We start from the raw sequence: 11766 nt of genomic DNA, 5'->3' as shown, positions 1-11766 counted from the left end.
TCGGAACTGCAGTGAGTTAGACTAAGCTCTGACCGTGAACCATGAACACAACTCTCCGTCCCAGTGGATACAGAGAATCAGAAAACCATATGACACGTGGATGAAGTGCTAATAAAACTGTTAAGAAAAAAAAAAAATCTAGAAGAGAAATCTTTAAGTTCTAGGTTACATAGAATTCTCAATAATATTTTCAACTAAAACAAAAACCCCCACAAATCCACTGCCACTAAGTAGACTCAGACTCACAGCAGCCCTACAGAAGAAGTTAGAACGGACCCTGTGCGTTTCTGAGACTAATTTTTAAAAAGAATCATTTTATTGGGGGCTCATACAGCTCTCATCACCATACATACATACATCCATTGTGTCAAGCACATTTGTATATATGTTGCCATCATCATTTTCAAAACACTTTCTACTTGAGCTCTAGGTAGCAGTTCATTTCCCTCCGCCCCCGCCCTCCCTCCCTCAAGAACTCTTGATCATTTAAAACAAATTTTTTTCATGTCTTACCCTGACCTATGTCTCTCTTCACCCACTTTTCTGTTGTCCATCCCCCTGGGAGGGGGTTATATGTAGATCATTGTGAGAGACTGTAATTCTTTATGGGAATAGAAAGGCTCATCTCTCTCCCAAGGTGCAGCTGGTGATTTCGAACTGCTGACCTGGCGCTTAGCAGCCTGGACTAGTCCAAGGCAAGCTCCTCCAGCTTCAAAGGGAAAGCAGTGTGATACAATCAGACATAGTGAGAGTTCTTTCAGTGCAGCCTGGACATCTGGGCCCCCATCTCTACCTTTATGACTAAAGACAGGCAGAGAGAAAGGGCAACACATATCAGATGCAGAGCCATTAACTCGGTCCCTCTGTTCATGGCCCGGCCTTTCAAAGGAAAAGATGGAACTCGGTGTGACACTCAGACTATGGATTGGAAGACATTAAGAATCTTTAAAAGAAGAAAATGCCAAGTAGCGACCACAAAATGGGGGTAGAGAACAGGCAGAGCAGGCTACTGAACCCCTGGGAATGTTGAAGAGAATGGCGGTCTTGGACTACGGGCTGGAGGGAGTGTGGGGCGTGGGAGGGTGGTAAGATCTAGGCAAACGTTTGACGGAGGATAGCACTGTTTTTCAAGGGCTCTCTAGCTATTGCTAGGCACTGAAGATGAGGTTAGAGAAATGCCTACTCAAACAAGCCAAATAAAGACTATCCAAAAATTTTCCAAGTCAGGTATTCAAGTGATTAATGTGTCTGAGACCACAGAGAATCCGAGAGGAAGGAGTGAACAAGATTGGAAAGTCACTGAATGGTTGAATGGAAATCCAGACATGGAAAATGCCTCTTACTACGGACATGTAAATAACTACCACCAGCAAAATGGAAATTTTATTTAAGACGATTGAGAAAGAAGATGTCAGTGAGGTTTTGCTTTGTGAGTTAGTGAAAGATGGTCAATTAAAACTAAATTATATCTTTAAAATTCTTTATTATGTACAATAATGTCTACATCTTTTCAAAAATGCTTGAACTGGCACCCAACAATAAATGCAAAAAGTAATTTTTATAAATTCATTTGTGAGGCTAAAGTTTTGGTTTCCTATCAGGCGGTTTTGAAAGATGAAAAGGAACTAATACATTTTTATATATATCAGAAAAGTCTCTTAAATACACCCAGAATCAACTCCAAAAAGTTTCTCTAGGTCAGTGATTCTCAACCTGTGGGTCGCAACCCCTTTGGGGATCGAATGACCCTTTCACAGGAGCCACCTGATTCATTACAGTAGCAAAATGACAGTGATGAAGTAGCAGTGAAAATAATGTTATGGTTGGGGGTCACCAGCGCATGAGGACCTGTATGAAAGGGTTGCGGCCTGAGGAAGGTTGAGAACCGCTGCTCTAGGTCATACTACTTAAGTCCCCACAAAGTATCAGAATGAAAACCTGAAGAGCTGGGCCCCCGTGCTCAGTCTCCCACAAACCAAGTAATTGTTTTAATAATCAGTTTCATTGGGACATAACCCAAATATCATTCAATTCAATGGTTCACTTATATCAGGAAGAGTTGTACAACCATTACCACAATCAAATGTAATGTCTGTGTAAATCGCTGAACATTTTTCGCTTTCAGTTTTCTCATCATAGTCAAAGGTTAGAGCAGCATTCTCCAAGGATGATCCTGGAACTTCTTGGACTGAGGGTGTCCCTAAAACATGCTTAGGTTGTCAGTGAGGTCAAACTATTTTTTATAATAACACCAAAATAATGTCTTTTCAACCTCCTCCTGCATGAGCGTCCTGTGGATTTTCCAGAGGCTAAGAAGCATATCCACAATTATCTGAAAAGGCTGCCTCCCTTTTCTACCAATCTGTGGGAGGTGAGATTTTTCTCTCTAGGCTTCAACCAAAACGACAGCTCACAACAGGTTGGAGCAGGTATGAAAACTGAGCTATATACAGCCTATTCTTGACTCACAGCAATCCTATAGCACAGAGTAGAACTGCCCCTGTGGGTTTCTGGGACTGTAACTGTTTACAGAAATAGAAAGTCTCATCTTTCTTCAGCAGAGTGGCTGGTGGTTGTGAACTGCTGACCTTGTGATTAGCAGCTCATCAAATGCATAAGCACCACATCCAGTGGTAGGATTCAAATAATTTAACCAGCTTGCTGCCCTAATGACCATTTTAGGTATAAATAACCAATATACTGAAAGGTGGGTTGTTATTTCATACAGTTAACACTTAAATAAGAACAATAAATGAAGTACACAAAACTTTGAGTTTTAAAATAATACTTAAAAATATTAACTGATACTTGACAAACATAAAACTGTTAATATATTTCCATATTCGTTCTGGACTGGCATCCTCACGTGCAATAGTCTTTGCTTTTACCTGAGCATCATCGGCTATGTGACTATCTTTAACCATCTTTTCACTGTAGGAGTAGGATCCCATTCCTTCAGAAGTAGGTCAATTAAACAACAGTCATGGTGCTCCATAGATTAGAACAGGTGACTACTCTTCTCAGAACATATTATGTTCATCTGTGAAAAATCCCTTTCCGCTTTTGCTGAACTTACAGAAATTGTTTTGACAATATTTTTAGCTCTTTGAACACTTTCAGGAATTGCATCATTCACTCATCATAAATATCTCGTGACAATTTGGGGTGTAAATGAATGACAGTGTTGTGTGGCACTTTTTCTGTTTACATTCGGTTTGTTAACTGAAGTAACAAATGCAAGGGGAATAAAAATGTAGTGTTTCACCAAAAGTATTATGAGTACATAAAACAAGTTTTGTAAAACACATAATAGTACAAGCACAGGTCCATGTGCTGTTTTATACCTATGGACGGAATGTACATTACTGTGGGTATTTAGAATACACTGTTGCACAGATGAACATTCAAAAAGAGTAAGGATGTGAATTTATGATTTTCACATTGGGCAGCTGCCCACCTTAGCGAGATTACAAGTGCTATTTTAACGGTTCACCAAACTCAACAATTAGGTTACAGTTCTGCTGATCTGGTACCAACTGGCTGAATCCCACCGCTGACTACAGCGCCAGGTGCCATGTAGGGTCACGCTGAGCCAGAATTCACTTGATGGCACTGAGTTATTTGGTGTATTGATCTAAATATTAGAGAGCTTTGCAATAATACAAAAAACTGCTCTCTTCTCATTGATTTTTGTTTTGGAATATAGTCATTTTTTTCATAAACAGATAACATACAAGGGTAAGTGAAAACATACCACTCCTAGAGTTCGGCTCACACGTGCATATTATTTACTCCAAACACGTGTCAACATGTCTGCGAGAGTGGGTGGCTGCAGACACATTCTCAGTAATGCACTTGTCTTAGTCTTTTTAGGGTGCCTTCAAATAAAGGGTCCAATCAAAACAGAGGTTCCCAAGGGGGATCTGCTGGGCCAGTTAAATTCAATGCAGAGAAGCCAACTGAGGGTTTTGGCGACTTGATCTTGGATTTCCAAAGGCTTAATCTTACAGACCAATGGTTCTCAACCTTCCTAATGCTGCGACCCTTTAATACAGTTCCTCGTGTTGTGGTGACACCCCCAATCATAAAATTATTTTCGTTGCTACTTTTTAACTGTAATTTTACTACTGTTATGAATCGGGTGACCCCTGTGAAAGAGTCGTTTGACCCCGAATGGGGTCGCGACCCACAGGTTGAGAACCACGGTTTTAGATGAACACAGGAATAGTACAGATGCTTTCACAAAAGTGAAAACTGCATTGGTGAGAAAAGGTACAGGACGCTGGGCCAAGAAGTTTTTCCATCTGGACCACATACATGCTTATTCTTCAAGGGCAGCAAGGAGTGTCCTTCAACACTTCCACTGTTCCTCATCCCACCCTCTACAGCCCTATTCTTGCCATTTCTGTCTTTCTGTTTGCTGCCAAGACTCGACAAACACTGCCCAGAGCTGGGCCCGCGTCCCTCGAGCATGCCCAGACTGCTATTTTGACGTGGTGTCCAAGAACGCGGTGCTTTGGGAGATGGAACCACCGCCATCAGAAGTGTGTAGAAGGTAGGGTGAGTAGCAACAGCTTCACATTTTGATATTTTGTTTAAGAAAGGGTTCTATAATTTTGCAGCACTACTTTTTGACTTCCCCTCATATATGCTCACACATAGTGGGTTTCTCACTGTTATTTTCACATGAGTCCAAATATCGTTTAACTCCTCCTAGGAGCCCTGGGAGGGGGGCCAGTAGTGAATGAATGCACTCGGTTGCTAACCAAAAGCCCGACAGCTCAAACCTACCAGCTGCTCCGCAGGAGACAGAGGAGGCACCTGCTTCCATAAAGGAAGCCCGATGGGGCACTTCCACTTTGCTAGGAGTAGGGACAGATGCAGTGGGCATGGTTTGAATATGGGAATATTAATAAACATGACCTTCATAAAAGCTCTTTGGAGTCTTGCATAACTTAAGAATGTGAAGAGGTGCTGTTAGCAAAAGCTTCAGAACTGCTGGGAGAGAATTCCTAGCTCTAAAATTCCAGGACACAGGAAATAACTGTGTAAAGGGGAGGTTAGTGATTTTTGTCTTTTTTGGTTGTGTTGTGTTTTTGCTCTTGAGTTTGACATTCTTTCCATTTCTCTGTTTTTCATAGCAGAATAATATTTATAATAAATGAAACACGTCCCCACAATTCTCATTTTTCTTCATTTCCATAAATATATATATGCACACAAATATGAATGTAGGGTAGATAAAATATGTGAGCTGCTTTTCCACTTAAGTATTTATTAAATATTTTATTATGTTGCTACAAGGCCTTCTTCTCCAATCATTTTAGCAATGCCTGACCCACCGAGCAAAACCTCATGGTTTATTTACATACACCTTCCTCGGGGAAACACTGAGGCTGTTTCCATCTGTTTATGGAGTTTGTGTATTCCTTAGAAATGAGTGTTTCTGTTCTCTGCCTACCTCCTAACCCCATGACTCTGAAGGAGAGACTGGCAATGACTATCTTAGGCCCATCCTCTCACTTCCCTCTGCCCTTTACGCCTTCATCTCTTTTTCAGCAAGGAGGGAAACGATTCCTGAAAAATGAGAGATCAAGTATCACTAAAACGACACAGGAAAACAAAATAATTTAGCAACAGATTATCAGAGCTGGTAATCTCTAACTCCCTCATTTCTATTAATAACGCCTATGTAAGGAACCCCGGTGGAGCTTTCTGCTAAGCACTGGACTGCGAACCACAAGGTCAGCAGTTCAAAACCCACGAGCCACTCCTCTGGAGAAGGATGAGGCTGTCTGCGCCAGCAAAGATTTACCACCTCAGAAAACTTTATAGGGTTGCTGAGTCAGAATCAACTCAGTGGCAGTGGGTTTGGTTTTGCCTTGGGATCCCCCTGTGTGCAAGATAGAGATATTTCTTATCCACTGTCCATTCAGTCAAATTGAGTTAACCATCTTTAAAACTGTGGTACAGTGGTTAGCAGCACTCAGCTGTGAAATGGAAAGTCAGTGGTTTTAACCCACCAGCCATTCCTCAGGAGGAAGACAAGGCATCCGCTTCCATAGGAGATTTACAGCCTTGGAACCCACAGGGTTTCTATAGTCGCTCTGAGTCAGAATCAACTTGATGGCAGTCGACGTGAGATGGCAATGTGACAATATCTCAAACGAACCCCTTTGCCAAACGAAGGACAAGAGCAGGGAAGATGGGGTGCATGCGGATAAGTAAGCTGAAGTTAGTAACGTTTTTAGCTGGGATGGGGACAACAGAGATTTAATTGTAAATGACAGCTAAACTCAAATGTGCTTTTGACAGAAGGAATAGTAAAACTAAAAGTACTATCTCAGCAGGAAAAGTCCTCTTCTTCCAGCTTTGGGCCACAAAGAGAGGTGACTGGGAGATTAGGTCCTCCATTTTTGGTGAGAAGTTTCTGTTTTACCTGAAGACTAGTCAGCAAGAAAGCACGGAGGTGGGAGAGGGTACCAGAGGCTCAGAAGGGGAGGCATGCTAGTATGGCCCACCAGCTCACATAGGAGGAAGCCCTGAATCTACAGGCCCCACAATGCCCTGCCCAACAGCTTTCTGCTGTGACCATGGGCTCAGGCAGAGAAAGACACTGGCCGCATCAGGTCTTGTGTTCAGCTCAGGACTCCTAACAGAGAGGGGAGCCTTTTCTACAGTGTGGGCACAAGGACCACTGCTACCTAACAAAAATGTTCTTAGCATAACAAAACCATCTTGGGACCTCGTGTCGTTTCTATCTAAGGAATCAATTAATAAGACACACTCTTTTCATAAGCCCAAATAGAGCAAAACCTCATTGCTACATTTCTGCAATTTTGTTCCATCGCTATAAATGCCAATGATATAAGTATCATTATTATGAACATGATAATAATAAAATCTATTTTATATGCTGAATTTCATTCAATTTATGACACTACCAGTCATAAACTATATCATTATGGGTTTTTTCCCCGACCACGAAGGAAAACCTTCAATTAAATTAATTTAAAGACTTAATTAAGAGTAATCCGTCACGACATGAGAATTAGTCATACCAGACTCTTGATGAATTGAAATTTCTTTCATCTACTTAGAGGAGTTTGGCAATTTCTTCTGCCTCTAGTTGCACTGCTTGGAGTGACAAGAAATTATTTTGCCCATGTACCAATAGCAAGCTATAATTTAGCTTCATCTATTTGTGGACAGCTTTCTTTTTTGTAGGAAGCCTGGTGGTAAAATAGGTTACAAGTTGGGCTGTGAACCACAAGGCCAGTAGTTCAAAACCACTAGCTGCTCCAAAAGAGAAAGATGAGGCTTTCTACCTCTGTAAAGAGTTACAGTCTCAGAAACCCACAGGGACAGTTCTACTCTGCCCTAAAGGGTTGCTATGTGTCAGAATACACTCATGGCAGCGAGTTTTGTTTTTGTTTTTCATAAGTCCCTGGAAAGCATGTGACTGTTACTTTATATGACAATGTGGAATTCGTCTAATTATGAACATTTGTTTCACTAATATTAAATCTGTTCTGTGTTCCTACCTTTCTGCGTAGACTGTAACTTTGGGTTCCATGTCAAACAGCACACTCTTTCTGAGCCCATTTTAAATGTTGTAGCCATTGTGTCAATCCATCTCCTTGGGGCCTTCGTCTTTTTCTGATGCCCCTCTACTTTACAAAGAATTATGTCCTTCTCTAGGGACTAGTTTCTCCTAACACAGCCGAAGTATGGAAGATGGAGTTTCACCATCCTTGCCTCTAAAGAGCACTCTGGCCGTACATCTTGCAGGACAGATTTGTTTGTCCTCTTAGCACTTCAAGGGACCTTGCCAGCACCACCATGAAAGGGATCGATTCTTCTTCAATCTTCCTTCGTGGCTGTCCAACTTTCACATGCACATGAGGCAATGAAAACACCATGGCTTGGGCCAGGCACACCTAAGTCTTCAAAGTAACCTCCCTGCTTTTCAACACGCTACAGACGTCTGGTGCAGATTTGCCCAGTGCAATGTACCATTTGATCTCTAGAGTGCTGCTCCCATGAGCACTAATTATGGATCCAAGCAAGATGAAATCCTTGACAACTTTAACCTTTTTCTCTGTTTATCCTGATGTTACCGACTGGTCCAGTTGTGAGGCTTTTGGGTCTTCCTTACACGGAGTTGCAATCCATACTGAAGGCTGTAATCCTTGATCTTCATCAGCAAATGCTTCAAGTCCTCCTCACTTCTAGCAAACAAGGTTGTGTCGTCTGCATGCTATAAGTTAAGTAGCCTCCCTCCAAACCTGATGCTGCATTCTTCTTCACATAACCAGCATCTCTGATGATTTGCTCAGCATACAGGTATGAGAGACTACAACGCTGATGCACATCTTTCCTGATTTAAAACCATGTACTATCTCCTAGTTCTGTTCACACAATTGCCTTATGATCCATGTACAAGTTCCACATGAGCACACTGAAGAGTTTGGGGATTTCCAATCTTCTCAAGACTATCCATAATTTATGAGCCACACAGTCTAATGCTTTGGCATAGTCCGTAAAACACAAGTAAAGAGCTTTCAGGTGTGTTCTAGTCTGGAAGCTCCGCTGAAACCTGTTTATTTTGGGTGACCCTGCTATCATTTGAAATGCCAGTGACCTATCTTCCAGCATCACCACAATCTACAAGCCACCACAGTCTGACAAACTGACAGATAAGTGGTGAGGTCCTTAACTGGAGACTGTACAAATCTCCTTACATAGACTACCTATGACACACAGATGCCGGGTTATTCTTGCCAACCTTTATTCAGTGCCTAAGAAACAACGGCAGAACTTCCAGAAAATACCTCTCTCCAAGAGAAAAGTCTGACATATAACTAGAAAGCATACATTGGTCAGGTGCAATCAAAGGACATCTGCATGCATGCAATACTAGTCTTGCTGGTTTGGAAATCCATCGGTTATAATGTGATCACATTATATGATTACTTCTCATTTCCTCTGCATCCAGGGAGAGTGTGGGGCGGTGTGGAGTAAGTGTTATCAACGACCGGCATCTCTTGGATATGCTGATCCAAAGAATGCACCTCTTTCCTACCCCACCTGCTCCTCCACCACTGCTCCCCAGTATCAACCTTTTCCTTCACTTCTTCAAGTTTCCTTTTCAGAGAACTGGGGATCAAATTAAAAATTCCCTGTAGGATGGGTTGAGTTCTTCAAACTAAATTCAGCATGAAGGCTTAGAAAAATAAGAATTAAACAGCCATCGCCTTTCTAGGGAGAAATATTTCTAAAACTCTTGGGGGGCGGGGCTCAGGAGAACATATATATATTCACTGTTAACGTTGAATAACTTTTAAGCCCCTAACATCATTTTGTTGGTTGACAAATATGAAACAATATTAAGATATCTGTTGTACTCATCAAAGTATTATGTTTGGAGGGGTATCACTGGCTTGGGTTTACACAATAATCATAATCACAAATTTCCTACTAGCATTAAATCGTCTACTCTTAAAAAATTTTAAATATACCAAAATTGGGAGCATGGCATGACATGCCTATTGTCCGGCTTCAGCAATTCCTCACACATGGCTAATTTTGTTTCCAGTATGCCTTCATGAGTTGGGCTCCCTAATGCAAGGTCAGCGGTTCAAAACCACAGCCACTCCTCACGAGAAAGAGAGGATTTTCTACTCCCATAAGCAGTGACAATCTGGAAAACCCTGTAACAGTTCTCCCCTGTCCAGGAGGGTGACCATGATTGGCAGTGACTTGATGGCAGTGAGTGTGTGCCTTCACCATCCCTCCAAAATGGACTACTGTGAAACAAATTCCAGACCAGTTATCTCATGGAGTAACTTTTACCCCAACGTTTTATTTATGACAGACACCAGGGCGCTTATGAAAACGAGCTGTGAGAAGTATTCTTGGGGAAGCCAGTTTGTGAACCTCCTTTACACTTATTTTAGGCAGACACCTGGAAATGGAATGTTACGGCCCTGGGTCGGTTTAGGTTTAGAAGGAACCGCCATGCTCTCCTCCAAAGAGTTTTGAAATTTGTGCTCCCACTGATAAAGCGGGAGAGCTGGGGCTGCCCCCCTTCTTCAATATGTGGTGTCAAGTCACTGGATTTTAGCTATTCTGGAAGAAGCATTCTGGTGAATTAATTTGTAAATGCTTTTAATTTTTGTTTTGTTCCTAAAACGGGCACATTACAAAAATCTGTCTCTCTTATTTAGGGATAGTTCGGGTGTGCAGGCAAAAATGTTTTGTTTTGTTTTTAATAGAGAACGAAGACTACCTTAAAATAAACAAATATGCAATTCAATGCATATCATTACAAAACGCATTCTTGCTATAATACAGCACATGCATGTCTGGAAAACCGTGCAATGTGCAGAACTGCAGAAACAAAAGTAATGAGACATGAGAAAACCAGGACAAGAGCAAACTACTAGCAGCCTTTTCAGCTGTGTAAACAGAGAATTACCAAAACAACAACAACACAAACACAGCAGCAGTCAATCTACACAGGCATTTCCACCAAGGACACTGTCAGATGGTAACGCTCTGCCTTCTCTCTCAGCACATTTTTTCCTTCTTCCTAAGGATCCTTGAGGAACATATAACTTCTAGGACACACCTGTCTCATCCAAACTGAAAGCAGATGCAGAGGACAGCTTACTTGATCAATCTTTATTTTGAAAAAACGCAGGAGATAAAATGTTGTCATAACTTGTTTCAACCAGATCCACGCTTTTATCATCCTGACACTGGAAAGGGAGGCCGTTCCTGAGTCCTTTCAATTGGCTACTTCTTTCAGTAAAGGGCCTGCTGCAGGGTTTGCCGCTCCTTTCTTAAAAGAATCATATCCTGAAGTCCGGGAGGGGTGAAGCCATAGAGAAAGTAACTGGACTGGGGGCTTAGTGGGACTACACGGGCGTGGGGGGTGGGGGGTGGAAAATGGGGAGCTAATAATGAATGTAAGAGGGAAGACGGTGTTCTGGAACTGATTGTGGTGATGATTGTACAACTCTTTTTAATATCACTGAACGATGGAAGTGTTTGATATGTGAACCATATGTCAATAAAACTTTTTTTTATTCCTCCAAACAAGCCTCTCCTCTCTGTGATTGCAATGCCTTCTCCATTCTGCCGGGAAACGGAGAGGCTGGGGTATCTGCACATGCCACCACACCATCCCCCCTACCCGGTGGGTGTCCGCTCCTTCACATGGGAGGAATGCATACCGCAGAGAAGCCGTTTTCACACAAACCCCAAGCTCATTCCCTTGAACACTTGCTGCATTTTGAAAGCATGTCTTAATCAGTCTCACTCGTTGATGGCTCCTGTCAGTACTTTCTACTGAAATAGAAAATATTTCTTCCAAGGTTTGGTTTTGTTAACTTCCTCATGTTCTCAAGGAAAATGAAGTTCTTCTAGATGGAGCTATGCTTCTCTGACTTCCCCAAATTTGGCACCTATCAGCACAAAACTGAACTCACTCACCGCCATCGAGTAGATGCTGACTCACAGCAACCCCACAGGATTCAGTAGAACTGCCCCTGTGGGTTTCTGAGACTGTAACTCTTTCCGGGAGTAGAAAGCCCTGTCTTTCTCCCAAGGAGTGGTTGGTGGTTTTGAACTGTAGACCTTGCAGCTAGTTAGCAACCCAACGCCACGTATTCAAAAGGGTTCTTATAGATCAACACACAGACTGGTTTGCAAGCATCGGAAGCTAGTGAAAAGCAGCACTCGGGTGGTAGTCCATTCAAA

The 11766-nt window shown here is 42.1% G+C and overlaps 1 protein-coding gene across 14 annotated transcripts in view; it reads right to left on the bottom strand.

Annotated features, from left to right (window-relative positions):
* The window catches only part of DTNB (dystrobrevin beta), a 292810-nt gene that overhangs the window by 228380 nt on the left and 52664 nt on the right, over positions 1-11766 (bottom strand). The gene's annotated exons all lie outside the window — the stretch shown is intronic.

Source organism: Echinops telfairi, unplaced genomic scaffold, assembly GCF_000313985.2.
Source record: "Echinops telfairi isolate 266 unplaced genomic scaffold, ASM31398v2 ScPeMD7_9;HRSCAF=40, whole genome shotgun sequence".
NCBI lineage: Eukaryota > Metazoa > Chordata > Mammalia > Afrosoricida > Tenrecidae > Echinops > Echinops telfairi.
The sequence above is the reverse complement of the archived record's forward strand: the minus strand, read 5'-3'. Positions and strand labels throughout refer to the sequence as shown.